General features: G+C 41.7%; 1 long non-coding RNA gene across 3 annotated transcripts in view; it reads left to right on the forward strand.

The window, feature by feature from the left end:
• The first annotated feature begins 574 nt into the window (after positions 1–574).
• The window catches only part of LOC143820787 (uncharacterized), a 34597-nt gene continuing 16809 nt past the window's right edge, over positions 575–18362 (forward strand). The window contains exons 1-4 of one of the 3 annotated variants that reach the window (XR_013225505.1): positions 1557–1584; positions 11102–11221; positions 11768–11834; positions 13542–13638. This is a non-coding gene — a long non-coding RNA (uncharacterized LOC143820787). Of the gene's footprint in view, positions 613–1454; positions 1585–11101; positions 11222–11767; positions 11835–13541; positions 13639–18362 lie in introns of those variants that run through there. The other 2 variants (XR_013225504.1, XR_013225507.1) reach the window with 2 other exon arrangements.

The raw sequence follows: 18362 nt of genomic DNA on the forward strand, positions 1-18362 counted from the left end.
GCTCCCTCCACTGAAATAACTGGAATTATTTTGAACATACAGAGTTGGATTCAGTCAGCTTCTTTTTATTACAATTTCCATCCCACACAGCTTTTGTTCTTTCAGGTGCCATGATCTCTAACATAAGCAACCCTTCTTCCCGTATTTAGCTGAGAGAAATGTTGGTTGGCTCTAACCCTATATTACTCTATGTACATTGAAGTGTATTCAGGTCAGGACACAAAAAAGTGTATCCTGTTTTCTGACTTGATGCTTCTTACATTAGATACTGGGAAGCACATGATTTTAATTGTTAGTTAATAAATATTGCCTATAGGTAGATATTATATGAAATTATTTTTAGTATGCTTAAATTATTTTATATTTTCTACATTTTAAAACATTTTCTAATAGAGAACCTTAGAAGTAAAGCATTCTTTAAATTCAGCAATAAAAATAAAATATGACAGCTATACACTATGAGGAACTATTTCTTAACAACTGTATTAAGGGATATTGAAACATCTGTAACCATGAGCATCTAAATAAAATGGAGCACACCGGCCGCTAGGCTGTTCCTCCCATCCACCTCACATGGAGGCTGCCTCCATGCTGCCTTCTACCAACTCTGAGGTATGCCTGCAGGCCAAGAAAACCCCGAGGACCCCGACCTAAACTGCAAACAGAGTGGAGGGCCAGGGGGGAATGCCAGGGAGAGGGGAGGGCCCCTAGAATAACAGCTCCTACTAAAGAGATCAGTTCCCCTAGAGCAGGGTAATCAACCTGTGGTCCTTCAGATATTCATGGACTACAATTCCCATGAGCTCCTGCCAACATTTGCTTTAGGATGCTTTGGGCTGATCCTGGGTTGAGCAGGGGGTTGGACTAAATGGCCTGTATGGCCCCTTCCAACTCTATGATTCTAGTCCATTAACATCTGGAGGACCACAGGTTGACTACCCCTGCCCTAGATAAAATGGATATTTTGAAGGGAGAACTCTCTGGTACTGTAAGTGAGGATGCCAGTCTCTAGGTGGGACCTGGGAATCCCATTCCCCCATTTGCTACCACAATACCACAACCCCCCCCCCCACAAATCACCCCTTCATCCCTATGCCCTTGTTTGCATGGCAACCTTTCCCTTCCTCTTCCCACCACCAAGCTCTAGCACCCATTTTATTCCTGGATACAACAGGCTTTACTCCTAGTTGGATTTATAAAGCATCATTAAAAATGACATAGTTTTATTTTTAGAGCAGGAACACTGACTACCTGTCAAATAAATGTGGGTCAGTTTTAGAAAGTTATCATTCAGTAGACAGTTAATGCCTGAACAATTACTAAACAGCCACTGTCACCTTTTATAATAGATAAAGGAACTAAAGAAAAATATCATGTATCTCTGCACTGCTTTTACCTTCATACCTATCCTTAACACTTTTTCCTCCTCTTAATATTTGTGAAACTGCCCCCTGCAAGGAGACTGGTCTGGCTATCAAAAACCTATCAGAAAGAGGCTGCAGAAAAGATGCAGGCTCCTGATTGGCCGCCCAGACAGCGGAGCCTGCTGGCCACCATTTCGCTGCTAGACTTCGCCGAGCAAAGGTAGGCCTCAAGAGCCTCGGCGCTCTGCCTGCCTATAGGCTTCAGGAGCGATTGGGCCCTCACCAGGACAGGCCAGGGCAACCCAGGAGTTTTAGCCAGTCTGCTCCTGACCACCAAGGGAGAGGAGGTCAGCAGGGCTGCCAAGGGGGATGAGAACAGAGGCTTGGACAGGCTGTGCCAGCCCTTTTCACCCCAAGGCTGTCCTAACTGTCAAGTCCAACTGCAAATTGCCTCAGAACCCTGACAGAGCTGGCAGGAGGCTGCAGAGTGCCCCCCTCCCCCCCTTCAGGCCTGCTGCGAAGGAGCCTCTGACAGGCCCTGACTGAGGGAAGGAGGCCTTTCCAAGAGCAACACAGGGGAGACTGAGGCCCTTCCTTCAGAGGGGGGGCCTTTCCCCTTCTGCCAAACAGTTGCCTGACAGGGAGGCCACAGAAAAGCCCCTTCTCACTTAAAATACTGCTCTGGCCGGGGGTTAGACACAGCCAAGCCATGTGTTTTTCTTCTTTGCAACTCTCTGCAGATTGGAGGCTTACTGCACTGCGTTATTCTGCAGATGAAACTGTTTTTTTGTCATCTATACAACAACCCTGTGCAGTAGGCCTCAAGTCTTTCAATTCAACAACAACCTGTGTGGGAGGCCTTAAATGTTTCTTCTCAACCACAACCCTGTCCAAAGTAGCCCTTTCTGCCTGGGGAATTGATCTTTATACTCTGCAGGTGAGCTGTAATTCCAGGAGATCTCCAGGCCCCACCTGTAGGTTGGCTACCCCTGGGTTGGAAATATTCCTGGAGGTTTGGAGGTGGGACTTCAAAATCATACAATGCCTCAGAGTCCAGCCTTCAATGGAAACATTTTTGCCTGCAGAGGTGATCATTATACTCTAGATACTATTGTAGAAGCTTGCAGGCTGCAGTTGACAGTGAGTGGTGCAGGTGTGTCCCTCCTGGGCTATGGGCTATGGACAGCCCTTCCCAGCAACTGTTTGTATTTTGGGGTGCAGGCAGACAGACCAGCATCAGTCCTGTGATTCTGGAAAGTGCAGGAAGATCTAATTAAAGAATATTTATAGCCTGAAACTGTACATAGTGAACAAGTAAATGGCTGGAGAGACATGGGAACTGAAGTGACTTTTCAACCTTGGCCTGGCATATAAAAACCCAGGATAAAAAACTTACTAAGGTCAAGACTGCTGTGCACAGAGAGACTTCCTCTTAGGGTTGCCAGCCTTCATGTGAGGCTCTTTACCCCACCTCCCACACAGGGAGTCTGCTATGGGGAGAGGAAGGGAAGAGAATTGGAAAATGCTTTGAAACGCCTGAGGCCTACCGGGTCATTGCAGCCCATTCACAGTTCTCTCAGACCCCTCACAGTCCCACATCCCTCACAGGTTGTCTATTCTGGGGAGATGAAGGGGAAAGGTGTTTGTAAACCGCTTTGAGACTCCTTTGGGTAGTAAACAACAAAATTCAGTTCTTCTAAGGAGCAACCATGAAAGAAGCATGTGGGCACATAACATTTTATCAACAGTGAAAAAATGGAGACAGAAGGAGCAGGATGGACACCTGTGTACTGTGACTACTACATGTGTATGAGGGCACATGCCCTCATTTGTCACCACACCCTCCCACACAACACACACATTCAACCCCATGCCCTTATATACTGGACAACTCCTCCCCTTCCTCTTCCCACCGCCAAGCTCTAGCGCCCGTTGTATTCCTGGATACAACGGGCTTTGCCCCTAGCATGGAAATATATTTACATTATACATCTATGAAGGCCTTAAAGAAAATGTGTATTATATATGCACAAAACCGTATATATGTCTATGCTGCTTAATGTTTGAGGAGTATTGCCCCCCCTGCACTGAAATATAAATTCTAATTAGAAGAGTTGGTTTTTATACCCCACCTTTCACTACCAGATGGAATATCAAAGTGGCTTGCAGTCACCTTCCCTACCTCTCCCTACTTCAGTTTGGTGAGAGCCAGTTTGGTGTAGTGGTTAGGAGTGCGGACTTCTAATCTGGCACGCCAGGTTCGATTCTGCACTCCCCCACATGCAGCCAGCTGGGTGGCCTTGGGCTCACCATGGCACTGAGAAAACTGCTCTGACTGAGCAGTGATATCAGGGCTCTCTCAGCCTCACCCACCCCACAGGGTGTCTGTTGTGGGGAGAGGAATGGGAAGGCAACTGTAAGCCGCTTTGAGCCTCCTTCGGGTAGGGAAAAGCGGCATATAAGAACCAACTCTTCTTCTTCTTCTTCTTCTTCTACAACAGACACCCTGTGAGGTAAATGAAACTTAGCAAGCTCTGACAGGGCTGCTCTGTGAGTACAGCTTTATCAGGACTGTGACTAGCTGAAAGTCACCCAGCTAGCTGTATGTTTAGGAGTGGGGAGTCAAACCTGGATCTTCGTATTAGAAGCTATCACCCTTAACCACTACACCAAGCTGCTTGGGTTTCTTGGTTTTTTATTTTTTTTTTGCTCTTTTACTAGCAGTTAGTTCTAAGCTATCTGCTTATGTATATCATTTTGTATACTGTTCAACTGAATATCTTTTCCCCCTTTCTTTTTTCTATTAAGTTTTAAAGTTAGATTATTAATGATAGAAAGAAAAACAGAAATAAAGAAAATGAGTGTCACCGTGTGACAGTTTCCAGCTAAATCATCTTATCTAATTGCCCCCTTTCTTGAAAAGCACTGACATTATCCTCCATTGGTTATATTCTCGGTTAGGGAATTCCTCGACTGGTACCAGGAAGGACCTCAGTGGGGACTATGGACATGAAATGCACCATTCAAAGCTACCATTTTCTTCAAGGAAATGGCTCTCTATACTCCCCATTTGTATTTCCTTCCACAAGACAAACAAGACTTTATCTGCCTGGACACAGTTTTATCTAGTATATTATACTCCCAGTGAATGTCAGTATTATTTCTATTCTGCAAACTGTCTCCTCTCTCTACAACACAAAATGAAAATTCTCATGCCATTTTTTAAATGTTTTTGAAAAATCAAGTTAGTTTTTAGAAGACAACTCTGTAGAACTCACAACTGAACTTATTGTATACATATCTATATAGAGGGATTAACAGATATATCCCAGGCAAACATCAAAGCTTTAAAATCTGTCACCATGACCTCATTTTAATCAGCAGTTACAATTGAGCTATTGCAGATTGCCTTTGACCTACACAAAACTCTTTGCTTGGCAAAATCATTGTCTTTTTTAATGAAATAATGCAGATATTATAGAACAATTTAACAAACTCAAAACTGTTCTTTTTTCACACAGAAACACATGTCCCTCCTCAAAACTTTCAAGAATGCTTGAATTTACAGGAGGCTATATCTGAATAGTTGATGGACATTGAGAAAACACCAGCCAACTGTTCTGAGCCATTAACCTAACCGATAATGATTTGCGGCAGTATTATAAATCACAATAGAATTCATTGTATGAATCCCTGAAGGAATACAGAATGATACCATAATAACTACCTATGTCATAGAAGAAAGATAATATCAATGTTAAGCATCAAAAAGAAATCATAAAGGTTACCTGTGTATTATGACCCACTATGATGCAACTGTCTAATTCCCTTACTCAGAGGCAAGATTTTTACCTCCATTTTACTTCCACTGTGTGTTTTCTTCTTTCACAGTATGTTATTTTGTTGCTGACTCAGCCCAGAAACTTGAAAGAAGAGTAAAGATCCCCCTTTAACAACCCCCTAAAATGGCACTCAGGACTTTCTGAAATTCAACAGAGAGGGGGGAAAGTCAGGTGAAATTAGGGATAAAAATTACTGAGGTAAATCAATCTTAGGTGCAGACTGCAGCATTTGTTTCAAGCAACTGAGAGTTTCTTAAGCTTTTCATAGTTTCTTAAGATTTGTTTCAGTTCTTCCTAAACACACCAGAATACTTTCTTGAGTGTATTTGGCTCTTTTGGATTCCAGAAGGCAAGAATAGTCTGTCCAGTAACCAAATTCCTTCACTAAACCCATCAATACTCTACTTGAGGTTTTTTTTTTTTTACTGAATCTTCAGGATTTAAGAGACAATTCCTCAACCCACAGGACCAGGGATCCCTCTACTTTTCAGGGCTATCTCCCTGTTTAATGGGTAGGGAAATTCTTTTCTCACTAGAAGACTTATCCCCTTTTCTGACCTGAATGTCTTCACCTACTACCCACTCATCCTGTCAAACTTCCCCATACTCTGTATTAAACTGCTCTCAATCTGGGCTAAGCACAAATCATGTCAGCACTAAACCCTTCTGTTCTAAGACTCATCAATACTAGGGGCCATTCCGCATGACTTAAATGTAGCAGAAGTCTAACCTTTGGTAAATGCTACTAATTCATGGTTCCACATGACGTCGCACACAATCTGCAACAATCTCCCGCAAAAAGCGCTTCATTGTAGCACTTTACAGGAAATCCAAAAAAGTGGATTCCCCCTGAGAAAACTTCTGCGCACAAGCTGCATCACATCAGCAAAAGGCATTTGCGTTCTCAATATAGCGATAGAAAGAAAGTCCCTCCCCTGCTCTCGCCGCCAAACTTCTGGCAAAGCAATCGCCATTTTTTTTCCTTAGACAGGGAAAGCAATGAATGAGTGAGGCTTCTCAGAGGCTTCTCCGGCTAAAGTCCCTCCACAGAAGTGATTAAAAGTTAAACAAAGCTCCCTGCTGCAAGTTTCTTTAAAGTTCCCAAGCACAATACAGTCCCATGTTTGACACTGTCCATAATTTCGGCCACAAATCTCACCCATGGGGAGGGGATTTTTTTTTTTAACTTGAGGAGCCTGTAAACAATTAAGCGCCAGCTCCTACGCCTGCAGAAAAGGTCTTTCTGATAACTGAAGGAACGAATATGCGTCGCTACAGGTGTTTTCGGGTTTTTTAAAAAAGAGTTCTTAAAGGAAAACACGAACACAACAGTTAATTGGCTGTTAAGGGGCAGGAGGAAGCGTGGAAAAATATCGCCTCCCCTATTGCGATTTTGGCGAGTCCGGAAACTTGTGCATTACGAGAACAGCGCTAGCGGGAGAGCCTTTTTTTTGCTAGAAATGGTTGTGTGCGTTACCGTGATCTGCCGCTTTTGCCTGCAGCACTTTTCAATAGCGCACAGATTTAGCCACATTGCCCTTTGTGCAGAATGGCCCTAGATTCTCAATCAGGGCTGAATTCAAACTGCCCTTTCCTCAGCATTCAGCTCTCTGTTCTTTCTCTGCTCAGCTGATGCTAACCAATCTGATTCCTTGGAGCAGTCTGTCAGTCAGGGTTCTCTGGCTCTGAAGAATGAACCCTTTGCATTTATTTTCCTGTTTGTACAGCACTTCTAAGCTTTTAAAAGTGCATATCATCACATCCCCACCGAGCTGGCTTTGGACTTGGAAGCCACTGAGGACACTCAGGTGCCTGGAGGAGGAAAGCAGGAAAATTTGCAAGATCCCTGAAGGGCAGATACCCCTGACCTATCTGCTACAGAAGTGTAATTTGCATTAGGAGATCCTCCAGAACCTACCTGAGAAGCCTGCAGAAGGATTTTCTCTGCCAGAAAATCCCTGTCGTCCCAGGTCCAGGGACAGCTAAGCACCAATCCGGGACTTACTCCCCAAACCTACCAGAATCCTAACTCTGATTCCTGTTGACACTCAATCCCATTCATAAGAACATAGTTCACATTGAAGTAACAATTCAGAGAATTTCCTGGATTAATTTTTGGATTTGTAACCTGCTCTGAGGTATCAGGATGATGTTGATAATAAAGCTCTGTCTCTAGTAACCACCTACTTTACCTTTGCAGATAGGGACATGGAAAGCAGGCCTTGAGAGGATGATGTTAAATGGATGCACCTTAGACCTACTAACTTTATTATGCCTTTTGTATCTCTGAGGATTTCACAAGGATCATATCCAAGGCCATTGCAAAAAACCTGGACAACATTAAAAATGAGATGAGCTTTATGAAAACACATACTTTTCTGCATGTTCTTCCCAAAAGGAAACTGGCAAGGCCAAATATAATCCACTGAGATGACAAAATTAGATAATCTACTGCCAGATGTTCAGCACTGTAACCCCAATTCAAATTCACTTTTCTTCTCCATGCAGTGGCTAGTGAAATGATCAGCAGAGAAGGCAAATTTGTGCCTGATAGTGAAATGATGAGTATTTTATATATGAGCAATTGACTGACCTTCAGAGACCAAGATCTGACCAACAGAAACACAAGTATAATCATCTAGGCTTTTGCAAGCAGTTTGGACATGATTAGCAGAAAGACATTTTCTGCTTTTAAGAGACTGCAATCATTGTCATTGAAAGAAGCTTCAGCTATTGCATTTTGCCAATGTGTTTATTATTTAATAGCTATATTTAAAACAGATTCTTATTCAAGAAAGATGGCAAGTGCATTGTCTCGCAAAGACATATATTTCAAAAATAGTTCCTTGGGTAGAATTAAAAAACAACAACATATTGATGACTCTGTGCTACATTCCAGATCCTCCCCATTCCCATCCAATCAGATATATATAACAGCACACAAACATTGGCTTGGATCTGACAAAGCTGGATAGAACCAGAGATGTTGTGAATTTTGCTGCGAGCCAGTTTGGTAGGTATACTTACCATTCTTGATCATTGTGAAATGCAAGATGATCCTCAGTATAAGAACCTAAGAACATGAGAAGAGCCCTGCTGGATCAGATCAGTGGTCCATCTAATCCAGCATCCTGTCTCACACAGTGGCCAGCCAGTTCCTGTGGACAGCCAACAACAGGGCATAGAAAATCTTCAGAGCCCAAGAGACATCCTTCTGGTGGTAGCTTTCCAGAAGCTTTCCTTAGCTTTAGTGATCAAGCCAATTGACCATTCATGATGTGAGTCAAGATTGCAGGACCCTGTTCTGCAATGAACTCAACTGAAAAGGTAACACAAAACTGAAGAAATTTGAAGACAGAATATATTAAAATGGAGACTGTGAAATTTCCACCCCAGTGAATAGCAGAGCTGATAACAGAGGGATCATATACTATTCTCCATTAGTCAAACAATAATCATTATAATTTATCACACTGTATATGCTATCTTTGATTCAGTAAGCTAAGGGAAGCCTTCATGGTTCTTTCTTCTCTCATTTGACCCATACTCCAACCCTGTGGAATACATCAGGGTGAAATAAAATGATTAGCTCCAGACCAGTTAGCAACCTTCATGGTTAAGTGGAGATTTGAATCCAGGCCTTCAACCACCCTGGCTCTTATAGATGGCTTTGATTTCTATAGTTTTAAGCCATTTGTGACTTTTGATCCCAGAAAAGTCTGGGGGGGGGGAAGATTCTTGCTTTTAAAGAAGGAATGAGTAATTTTCCCTTTGAAGTAAGTGATAGCTTTTCATTCATTGACCCCCTTCAGACAGCCTTTGTAATGTTTTAGTAGCAAGTTGCTAATGTTTTTTTTGTGTGTGTGTGTCAGCTCAGACACAACCATTTTAGCAACTGGCTATTTAATAGATTTTACTTACCTATTCATACTGAGCCTTAGGGGAGAGTGGTATACAAATGTAAAACATACATACATACATACATACATACATACATACATACATACATACATACAATCCAACCACTTGTTGGCAAAGTGAGGCCGAGCCATTTTTTTAGGGAAACTGTTTTTTTCCATTGAAGAAGCTCTTCATTGTGCTTCTGAATCACTATGCTGTGTTGTGTAAAATGTCTGCAGCGCTTCCTACAATGCTGCCCCCTGCCCCTTTTCACCATGAAATCTTCCTTGCCCTCTCCCTGAAATATTCTTAGTTGAGTGCTATAGTGCTAGACCAATATCACACGCCAGAGTTATACCAGTACCTTTGAGATGCCTTGACTCTAGTAAAAGAGGAAGATTGCGTGGAGGAGTACGGGACCAGTGCAGTTTGAGATGGCCATAGTGCTTTAGAGATGGCTCATTAACAGGATTGAGATTGCTGTATGATAGCCCCTTTCCTATATCATTTTACTTGGAACCAAGCCAACAATGGATAACAACTGGTTTAGAGTGATAATAGGAAAAGAGCCTTTGATTCTTTTTTTTTAAATGTATTAATTTTGTTATTAGTATTAAAAAGAAAAATATACAGAAAAAGAAAAAAAGCTGATTACATAATATAGATATAGATTATTACACTCTCCATCAAAATGCAGCAGAACTACTAGTTCACATAATTCAAACAATAGTTCCAATGCTCATAAAATTCTTCCTGGGGTCTTTGATTTGTCAAATTAGTCAATTTGGCCATCTTGGTAAACTCTCCAATTTTATCCAGCCATGTAGCCACTCCATGTAGATTTTGGCATGAAAGAAAATTTTGCTGGTAAACCTTCAGGAAAGAAGCTTATAACATAAATTTAGAATACAAGGGAAACTTAACTTTTAAAATTTTTCCCCATAAAACTGAATTTTCATCCAATATGTTTTTTAACTTTATCTCATGACCATCACATATGATAAAAAGAACCAACAGAGTAATGGAATCTCCAGCATTTCCCATCATGTTGATTTGACATTCTACTCATATCTATAAAATATTTTATATCAGTTGTCTCTTAATAACTGACATTTTGTAAGTTTTAAATTTTTACTCTTTTTTGATATGGCTGTTCTTTCTTTCATCTGCATTTTGTGATAGATGCTTCAGTGAAAGTAAGAATCTCAAAAGGGCAGAAAGCAGTTTTACATTCCAAGAAAGCAGAGCTATTAGAAAGCTGACAGTAGAGTTTTGAGAGCTAACAGTACACTGATTATGCAAAGCAAGATCCATAATCAGAATGTAGAGAGAATGCATAATAGGGAAAGATGGAGAATGTAGTCAAGCGTGGGTAACCAAGTATGTAGCTTGTCGACACTGGATTGGTTCATACCATTCCAGCACAATATGATCACATTAAATGATACTTGTAAAAAATAAATGCATTATGCCATGCACTTACTTCTTGGAAGCCTGTTTTGAGGAGAGAGGTCTTCATATGCTAATTTGCAAAAGTTTAATAACTTGCATTTCTGTATTTCTACAATGTTTGCTTGGCGATTCGTGTTGTATTTCTTTATTGTACAGATTATTTTCATTGTGTTATAGGCAACAGACATCATACTCTGTTTCCTGGAATCTTTTTGATGTTTTTAGATAATTTTTCACAAGTTGCGTTGTGGAGAAACGTATAATTTCCTAGAAACTTCTCATGATAGAGATTGTGGCTCAGTGATTAAAACATCCACTTTCCATGTGGAAATTCCCAGGTTCAGTGCCTGTTGTCATCAAATAAAAAGACTGGCAGTAGATAATGGGAAAGACCTGATACCCTGGAGATCCACTGGAAGCTGTAGAAGTAACAAGGACTTTGAAGAACCAATGGTCTGACTTAGTAGCATTCAACAGAGTGTATCACTCATGTTAAAAACCAGCAGTTTTCTCTAGACTTATGTGATGAACATAATTTCCTAGGAGATCTCCCATCAAGACACTGATCAGATACAGATGTCCTATCCACAACAAAACTGCTGCATCTTGTCCTTTCTGAACATTTGTTGTTGCCATAGCAAACTAATCTGTCATGAGACTGAGGTAATATAACATATGAGGAAAAGTAGGGTACATTTTTTAAAATAGTTAAGACAAATAAACTTATCCAAAGTCCATCTTACTTTTTGAATCCACTTATTCATTGAAATCTGCTTTCGGAAAATGTCAAAACAATACCATCTGTATAGAAACATTGTTCTGGACCAATATTTTTCAGATTTTCTGCTGCAAAGGAACTGATCTGGAGAATATTTCAGAGGACATCTTTTTTCTTCCTCCTTCTCTATTTTCTCTGTTCCTTCTGTGAAATCTCCCATAAGCATCTCTCCTTTTCCTGCTTCCTTCTCTCCTTCCCACCCACCAGCCAACCTATCTTTATATACTTCCTTCTTGAGCTTTTCCCCACTTTCCTCTCCCTGGCTCACTATGGGCCAATTGCATAGTGCTGATCACCAGTCTGGCCCAGTTCCACAGTGGGGTGGAGTATTGGAGGGACACTTTTATTTATTTAATTTATTCATTAGATTTTTATACTGCCCATTCAGGTAACCCAGCTCTTTATTTCCCCCTTTCCCACATTCTTTCCAGGTTATCAAAGTGCCTGGTCATAAGGATGATTCCAGTGGTGGTAACCGCTATCTGCTGGGAGCTCCAGGTGAATATCTGTAAGAGCATTTGCAACACTCTCCAGGTTCTGCCATTACACTTGCATGCAGTGCAATCAACTAGTTATACCTTTCTATATTGATTTAAATCAATGGATTAAACGATTTGACTCTCTTTAGGCCTGGCCTGTTAAATACAAGATTTATAAAACTAAAGTATGTAGCAGTATTTGCTGCAAATACAATTTGAATATTACACTTTGCATGCATGTCAGTATTATAAAATCACTTGAAATGCAACCAGTCCTATATTTTCATTATTTTACTTTCCAAGGGTTTCATTCATTTGAGTGGTCATCTAGACAGATAAGGCATTTATTTTTTGAGATATCACCAAACCACAGAGATACCATCATCTGCCAGTCTGACCTGTGCTCTTCAATGTAAGGAGAACTACAACTTTCTGCGGCATTAGAATGAAATCTTCCATTCAGACTTTCCCAGCAGAGTCCTATTAATACTCGCAATAGGGCAACATTTTAATTTTCCTCTCTATTTCCCCTGGAGCAACTGGGGTCCTGGTTTGTTTGTTAATTTTATTTTTCTGAATCGTCTCTCTGCTGTGCGAGGAAACTAGAGATCTGAAATACCATGCTGTGTTTCCATAGCAATAGTTTGAGCTTCAGTGCTTGGCTCTGAAGGCCATATCCTATTCAGCCATTTAATGTACATTTCTATGTATATTTAAAACAAAACCCTATTGGCTGAGTGAAGACAAAAACAAGACTCTCAAAGAATGCCATAATGAAATACCATTAAGTTACCATAAACAATCAACATTTTTGTGGGGAACAGGAGCAATGATTTCTAACTGAGTAGACATTTTCTTCTGTATTGAATTCCCTAGAATTTAATATTTAGATTGCACTAGATTTTACAAATACAGTACAGCACCTAAACAAATTCTATGGGAAATGGGTGCTGAGGGAAGGGAGAATGGTAAATGTATTTATACTCCAGTATTTAAATTAAGTGTATTTGATTACCAAAGGTAACCCAACCAGCTTCAATGGTAGAGTAAGATTTAAACCTGGGTTTCCCAGATCCTAACAGGAAACTACAGAAAACAATAAGCAAACTATTTTGATCCTATGGAGGGGCTCTGAAAGAGTGATCTTTTCTGGTTCACCCTTCTCCCAATAGAATCATGTGTACCCCAACAATACTCTGAGAGCCAGCTTTGGGTCCACTGCTTGGGGGTAAACCACATTCAGTCACCTTGATGGGAGGAAGGCTAGAGGTTATGTTGCAAGGTCTCATAATGGGGGCAGGGTCAGCAGCCACTGGACACCTGTAATCCCAGACATGGGTTATTTAGCATCACTATTCTCTGGTCTCACTTTTTCCCTGACCTGCATCCTCATGTCCCTCTTATCCCTTCCCTGCTCCCCCAGGCCCCTTCCCCAAGCATTCAAAAGGGCTTCCCTGCCCCACTTCTCATGCCTCCCAGATGCCAAGCCCACTCAGATGGGTGAGCCTGGTCCAGGGCATTGTTTTGTGGTGCAGCTGCCACACTACCTTGGCTCCCTGCATTTGGTGCATTCCCTAGCATTCTTCTTTCCAGCCCATTCTCTACTTGGTGGGTTTGTCACCTGTGGCATCTTCCCCATGTTGGGCCAGTCAGGATGTTGCCAGGGGCCCACGGTGGTCAGGTGAAAATGTGTGTAGGTCAACAGGCATTTCTGTCCCCCACACAGGAGTTCTTCCTGGAGAGTCTGGGTGGCTGGTCCCAACACTGGGAAAACCTTAAAAAATTGGACGGACCCTGACATCTTCTCTTCATGTAAGGAGAATGTGAGTAAACTCATCCAATTGTTCCTACATACTACAGACTTTGCTGCTGTATAATGCATTGTCTGTGGGGCTTTCCCATGGGAATCAGCTTTGAAGAAACTGCTTGGGGGAGAGAAAGACAATAAAAGATCTGCCTCAGGAAGGAAAAATCTCAAACTCTGACCCCAAGGGCACAGAGAAGGCTGCAGGGCAAAAGACATGGTGGGAAAGATCTGCTTGGCCAACTGCCACTAAGGAGCTCACACAGTGTAATTGAAGGTAAAAATTATGGGCTGTATTTACTATTCCAGAGCATTTCTTTCATTGCTTAGTTTTAAAAACATTTTCTTTCATTTTGATAATAAAATTTCCAGCCATGAAGCATGCCCCCTGGGAAATTATTTGGTACAAAAATAGGGCAAACTAACCAGAAGCTATCTCTGATATTCAACTTAAATTTTCCTTTTAATTTCACTTATTAGATTTGCATATAATGCTATTTACTTTTGTTCAATAATTCATTGCCATTTAAATGTGCACAGGTAACTGTAGATCTGCATCTTCTTCATCAGTGGAAAAAAACAGCATATGCATATTTAAAAACGTACTTTCTTACTTAGCCTGATTGTTTGGAGCTACTTGGTTGCCATAGTCTTTAGTCTCTGCTGTTCTACGGATTATAGGTCAATACCAAAATTCTGCCTGTATCAGTCAAGCATTTCACCTAAATCATACAATGATTATTTTGTTGTTGTTAGGTGCGAAGTCGTGTCTGACCCATCGCGACCCCATGGACAATGATCCTCCAGGCCTTCCTGTCCTCTACCATTCCCCGGAGTCCATTTAAGTTTGCACCGACTGCTTCAGTGACTCCATCCAGCCACTTCATTCTCTATCATCCCCTTCTTCTTCTTTTGCCCTCAATCGCTCCCAGCATTAGTCTCTTCTCAAGGGAGTCCTTCCTTCTCATGAGGTGGCCAAAGTATTTGAGTTTCGTCTTCAGGATCTGGCCTTCTAAGGAGCAGTCAGGGCTGATCTCCTCTAGGACTGACCGGTTTGTTCGCCTTGCAGTCCACGGGACTCCCCAAGAGTCTTCTCCAGCACCAGAGTTCAAAAGCCTCAATTCTTTGACGCTCGGCCTTCCTTATGGTCCAACTTTCACAGCCATACATTGGAACTGGGAATACCATAGCCTTGACTAAACGCACTTTTGTTGGCAGGGTGATGTCTCTGCTTTTTAGAATGCTGTCTAGATTTGCCATAGCTTTCCTCCCCAGGAGCAAGTGTCTTTTAATTTCTTTGCTGCAGTCCTCATCTGCAGTGATCTTGGAGCCCATGAAAATAAAATCTGTCACTATCTCCATTTCCTCCCCATCTATTTGCCAGGAATTGAGAGGGTCGGATGCCATGATCTTTGTTTTATTGATGTTGAGTTTCAAGCCAAGTTTTGCACTCTCCTCCTTCTCACGCTTCAACAGGCTCTTTAGTTCCTCTTCACTTTCTGCCATTAGAGTGGTATCATCTGCATATCTGAAGTTGTTAATATTTCTCCCTGCAATCTTGATCCCAATTTGTGACTCCTCTAATTCCGGCGTCCTCATGATGTGCTCTGCATACAAGTTAAATAGGCAAGGCGACAGTATACAGCCTTGCTGAACTCCTTTCTCAATTTTGAACCAATCAGTGATTCCATGTTCAGTTCTCACTGTTGCTTCTTGACCTGCATATAAGTTTCTCAAGAGACGAATAAGATGCTCTGGTATTCCCATCTCTTTAAGAACTTGCCACAATTTGTTCTGCTCCACACAATCAAAGGCTTTAGCATAGTCAATGAAGCAAAAGTAGATGTTCTTCTGGAACTCCCTAGCTTTCTCCATGATCCAGTGTATGTTGGCAATTTGATCTCTAGTTCCTCTGCCTCTTCGAAATCCTGCCTGTACTTCTGGAAGTTCTTAGTCCACATATTGCTGGAGCCTAGTTTGTAAAATTTTGAGCATATCTTTGCTAGCATGAGAAATGAGTGCAATGGGGCGGTAGCTTGAACATTCTTTAGCATTGCCCTTCTTTGGGATTGGAATGTAAACTGACCTTTTCCAATCCTGTGGCCATTGTTGAGTTTTCCAAATTTGCTGGCACACAGTGAGTATATGTATGGCTAATAATTGTGCTAATTGTTATCAACAATTAATGACTACAGTCTTACCATCCATCCCCATCTCAAGATCTTCCAAAGAGCTGATATAAATAGTAGCCAAAAGAATTAAAATGTAAGAGCCAAGATTGATAGCAAGCTTTCTTTTGCTGCCCCCAAGTGCCTAATTTAGTTAAGCTAATATCCCATTTGTGACAGCATAAAGAAAAAGGATCCATACAAGAAAGGGTAAGAAGAGGCCAAACAGTTTGAAGGGAAGCTTCACCACACGAATCAGTGTCCGTCCCTGAATAAAATAATATTCTCCAGATTCGCTCGTTATTATGGAACTATAATGGAAGATGATAAAAAGGTGATCAAAATAGCTTATTGGGTACATAATCAGTCCTTTGAGGAAATCATATAATGCTGAGGCACCTCTGCCTGAAATCTAGTCACAGCAATTTGTTAATCTCATCATGTTTGGGAACTCTGTCCCACACTTTTTAGCTGCTGGAAAGAGTTTTTCTTGACAAATTCATAGACTGTTTATATCCCCCCCATGTGGCTGTACATTTAATATACCCATGATCTCATGTCTATAGATTTGCATAGCAAGATGAATTCCATGATCACTCTGAAGCCTAGTTGAAGCCTCCGATCGCTACTACTTCTGTTCTTCATAGTACATTTGCACTTCCGATGACTTTTGGGCAATTGCTGTGGTCTGAACCAAAACACTCATAAAAGGCTTAATGAAATGTTACCAGACCCCTCAGAGTCCCAGATATGGCATGTAAGAAACCCTCCTACATTCTACCATAGTTTCTTAAGTATCCCGTGTGAGGCTGGAAAACAATGCCTTAGTAAGCAAACAGGTTGCTAAAGCATGCCGAAGCCATGGATGTCTTTTTCATTCTATTTAAAATCTGTCAGTAGTTCTTGCAATTTGTATTTCTAGTACAGTTGGAGATCCTGCAGATTTAGAAAAGGTGGTGAGCCTGTAGCCTATGGAGAAGAATTTAGGATTACAAAGATTGTCAAGCTGGCAGGACAGGCTGCTGTTTCAGCATGACAAGATTTAAAGGATAAGCAGAAGCCTGCAGGAAGAGAATTTAGGTAACTGGGGTTAGGAAGTCATCAAGAATGATCAAATTAAAAATGGGAGGGAAGCTCGTAGTACATACAATACTGTGATATTTTATAGAATATAAATGTGTTGTAAACCAAATTCAAGTATCAGAAAGTGGGCATGTGTCAGAAACCCCATGCATTTCTGCCATGATTATAATCTGTTGTATGTTAGAGTGTTTAGCATGCCTGACCTTTGTGCCATGATGTAACCCAGATGCCCAAGGTTGATTTCCTGCCATTATATTTTATGCTTACCATCATTCCCAGGCATTCCTCACCTTCCCCTTCCTTAGAGCCCTGTAGTCTCCCACATCTTCTCATCCCTTGAAGCCCAAATGGTTATCTCTTTGACTTCTTTGAACTGTGCCTGGTTTGAGTTCCCAAGGGAGGGGGAAGTTTCTGTATTGTTAATGACTGGGGAAGGCACTGGCAAACCACCCCATATTGAGTCTGCCATGAAAACACTAGAGGGCGTCACCCCAAGGGTAAGACATGACCCGGTGCTTGCACAGGGGATGCCTTTACCTTTACCTTTTTATGCTTTGTGAATCAGTTCTAACTATGTCTCCAGTGTGTTAGGTACTTGCAATTCTCTAATGAAACTTTCTTCAAAAGGTTTAGTTATTTAGAATTCGAAGTCAATCACAGCATGCAGCAGAAATATTTCATATCTTCTGGAAATCAAGTTGCTTTTAATTGTCTGCTGATAAACAAAAAAGTTGCAATCAAACATTGATGATGAGATCATATCTCCAAATCAGGGGTGAGGGGAAGAATACCTAATTTGTTTGGGTTGGAACTGACAGCACCCCTGAAAGTCTGAATTTGAACTTCAGTCCAAATGACTACAGTGAGAGGATGTTTAATCAAGTCCACATGGAACATATGAAGCTGATTTATCACATTATAGTGAATGTACCTGCATCCTGCATGCATGTGTACGTTTCAGAAAGAGCAAATGTAAATTTTCTGACTGAAACCAGAGACCAGTACCCAAATCTTTCCACCTTCATATTTCACTAAGGAGTAAGTGAGCGGAGAGTGGGTGGGGCCCCTCACCAGGACAGACAGCAGTTCTAGCCAATCGGGTGAGGGCACAATCTAGGCCCTCACCAGGACAGGTCAGAAAGCGACGGGGAAATGGCAGGACACTGTGAGTAAAGAAGGAGGCCTTCTCCTTGAGCCTAGAAGCACATCCAGGGCCTCGAAAAGGCTTCTAAGCCTGAGGGGAAGGCCGCAACGCAACCGTGGGGTGGAGGGGGGGAAGCAGGCCTTCCCACCCGGCCCAGAATTGCCGTACCTGGGGGCAATGCTGCCTCTCTGTGTCTGCTGGGCGGCCACGGCAGGGGGGGCTTTGAATCTAATAAAGATATAAAATGTATGGCTTGAAGCTTTATAACTGGGGTGGCCAAACTGTGGCTCTCCTTGTCCATGGACTACACTTACCATGAGCCCCTGCCAGCACGGGCAATTGATAGAG

Source organism: Paroedura picta, chromosome 1, assembly GCF_049243985.1.
Source record: "Paroedura picta isolate Pp20150507F chromosome 1, Ppicta_v3.0, whole genome shotgun sequence".
Lineage (NCBI taxonomy): Eukaryota > Metazoa > Chordata > Lepidosauria > Squamata > Gekkonidae > Paroedura > Paroedura picta.